At 37.1% G+C, this 3192-nt stretch overlaps 1 non-coding gene across 1 annotated transcript; it reads left to right on the top strand.

Moving 5' to 3' along the window:
• Positions 1-643: 643 nt before the first annotated feature.
• LOC140854226 (small nucleolar RNA R71) lies at positions 644-749 on the top strand. Its single transcript, XR_012137359.1, has one exon. It is a non-coding gene; the product is annotated as a small nucleolar RNA R71 (small nucleolar RNA).
• The last annotated feature ends 2443 nt before the right edge of the window (positions 750-3192 follow it).

Here is a 3192-nt window from a genome sequence, read left to right as displayed (position 1 = left end):
AGGACTTTTTCCTCAAAAGCTGAGCTGTGACCAGTAGTAGACGGTTGAGGAACATTTTGAAATTGATGGTATGGTCCATGCCTATATGTTGAGTCTTGATATTGAGGTCGAGGTGTGGCAGGACCAACCACTGGTTGTGGTCTCCAGGAAAAATTTGGATGGTTTCTCCAGCCGGGGTTATAAGTGTTCGAATATGGATCGTTTCCTGGTCTGCAAGCTTATTGGACTTGCTGAACCTGCTCGTGCACAAACTCAGAAAATTGGGGTGCGGCTGGGCATTCACTAACAAAATGGTTCGGACTTGCACACAATGCACAAACTTCTTGGATTGGATTAGGTGGAATCGGGGATTGTCCAGTGTTTAGAAGACGATCTAATTTTTGGGACAGTTCATCTACCTTTTGATGGATATCTATGGCATTTCCTACTTCATATATTCCACCTCTTTTTGAGTTTAACATGGGTTTATCTCTAATAGAGGCAGACATATGATGTAATGAATTTTCACTTAAAATTTCAAACAGTTGCCATGCCTCATCCTCACTTTTCAGCATAAATGTCCCACCGCATGATGCATCGACCATTTGTCGATGTCTTTCAGAGAGCCCATCATAAAAATATTGGATTAACTGCCACTTGGGTACAGCATGGTGGGGATATTTTCTAATAAGGTCTTTTAATCTCTCCCATGTTTCATGAAACATTTCTCCTTCTAATTGGGAAAAACTAGTTATGGCTTTCCTTATTTGATTAGTTTTTCCTATGGAAAAATATTTCTTGAGAAACTCTCCTTGCAGCTGGTCCCAGGTTGATATAGTCATGGAATCCAAAGTATGTAGCCAGTATTTGGCTTTGTCCTTAAGTGAAAAAGAGAATAATTTCAACCTAAGAGCATCATCGGAGAAGTTGTGAATTTTTACAGTTGAGCATATCTCAAGAAATTCTTCAAGATGTTTATAAGGGTCTTCATTACTAAGTCCATAAAATGAAGGTAACATTTGGATTATACTGGACTTAATTTCATATTGAGTGACCTCCACAGGGGGTACTTGAATACAAGGAGAGTAGGTATATGTGGAAGGAGTAAAGTACTCCTTCAATTGCTTGGGTGGATCTTTCTCCTGATTTCGGTCCATCTTTTTATGTCTGTTGGCTCTAAAGGTTCTTTCTATTTCTGGATCAAAAGGTTGGATTTCTGGTCGTAACGATCTACGGCCAAGCATACACCTTACAATTATACTGTAGAGCACACACAAAAATTTTTTTTTTTAATATATATTTTTATAATAAAGTGAGAAAAGAATGAAGAAAATCTAAAGAGAAGAACCTAAGAATCTTAAATCTATGAAAAGGGAGAAATTAATTAATGTTTAGATGTTAATTGCAATCAACTTAAATAATCATAGACTCTCTATCCTACGGTTAACTTAGATCTGACAGCTCCTAACTTTCAAGATTGCTTTTGAGCACTCCAAGCTCAAGACTGACTAACTGACTCGATCAGGTAAGCGTAAGATGTGGGAGGTTCCCTGCTCGTTGCTTTCCTTAGACACCAACTAAGTTGGCCAGGTCAGTCAACGGAACCAATTGAAAACCACTTTCTTTAACCACTTGCCTTAGACACCGAGCAATTAACCAATCCGTACTCGGTTCAACTCTAGAGCTTTCTCATCCTATTGAGCTCGAAATTCCTAAGGTTGACGTCTAGTTGATTTTAAATTAAGGTCTAGGTTATGCAAATGCAAGGGAGTGATTTGTGGGCCAAGGAAGGGTGATCAAATCCCCACCTTATCTGGTTAATGGGTTATTGCCCTTAAGATCAATTATGGAGATGCAATGCAAAGAAACAAGGTGTCCAATCAGGTTAGAAATTTTTATATTTGAGGTTACGCTATTTTAGTTAAGTGTTATGAAATGTCAGTGGTTTTTTTTTATATAATTTTATCTTTTTATATATATTTTTTTTTAATTTTTTTTTTAATTTTACAAGAAAATAAATTTAAGTGATTAAGTCTAAAAAGCAATAAATCACTGGGCTATGAAAAGTAGCAAATTATTCTAAGCAGCAAAATTCTAAATAGTAAATTAGTTATGCAAGGTAATTCTGTAATTATGCAAATAAGATTATCTAGCTAGAAAGCACTGAAAAAAAATTTAAAATGAGAAATAAAAACTGAAAAGTATTTTTTTTTAAAAAAAAAATTTAAAAAAAAAATTTTCAAAATTTTTTTTTAATTCAACTGTGCCAAGATCCCCGGCAACGGCGCCAAAATTTGATGCGTAGTCGTTGATAGCACCAAAAATAACTCTACTCACTATGTAGGTAGGATGAGTCGAGATCGTATCCTCAGGGACCTTGGGCTAAGTTGAAATTGCAAGGTAAAAGAAAGAAGCGTTGTTTTTGATTTAGAAAATAAATTATCGTAAAATTGAGGTAATTAAAAAAATAAAGAGCTCGGGAGTTTTGAATTAATTTGCACTAGCAGAGTTGTATCTCTTTTTTAACTAAATAGATGTGATTAATCTTAAGAAAAATACCTGTCTTTCCTCGGTACGCTCCGTACCCGTAGATCACGGCGCATCTCCGGAAAGTACTAGGTAACCAACTCTTCTTTCCTCGGCACGTCCCGTATCCGTAGATCACGACGCGTCTCCAGAAAGTAAAAGTTGTTCCTAATATAAATCTAACAAGAAAGCATAAATAAAAGCATATGATAGGGAGCAAATAAAGAACTCATGACAATTTAAATAAAAAACATAATCTTTATTGCATATAAAGAAATACAGGAAAGTTTAGAACAATAAACCATCTCTGTGTCGTTACAAAATTTCTTCTCCACTCCCGAGACTGCTAGCCTAGCTGCTCATGAAGTAGTCCCTTTCTATTCCTCTATGCAAGGTTCTAGAAGAATTTCTGGGCTTCCCCTCCAATGAGAGTACAAAAGTCTTTTTATAGGTATTAGGAGGGAGGAGTTTTACATGATTTTCCGATGTGGGACTAAAAAAAATATAAATCTTTCAACATATTTTTAAATATTATTTTTTTCCTTATTTTGAACTTGTCTGCAGTGCGCCCACACCCGCGTCAGCGCCCGTCCCGCGTCCACACCGCATCCCGCATGTCCACGCCGCGTCCCCGCATGTCCACGCCGCGTCTCGCGTCCGCACCCACGTTCACGTGCGCTTCCCACG

This window comes from Elaeis guineensis, chromosome 15 (assembly GCF_000442705.2).
Source record: "Elaeis guineensis isolate ETL-2024a chromosome 15, EG11, whole genome shotgun sequence".
NCBI classification, from domain to species: domain Eukaryota; kingdom Viridiplantae; phylum Streptophyta; class Magnoliopsida; order Arecales; family Arecaceae; genus Elaeis; species Elaeis guineensis.
The sequence above is the reverse complement of the archived record's forward strand: the minus strand, read 5'-3'. Positions and strand labels throughout refer to the sequence as shown.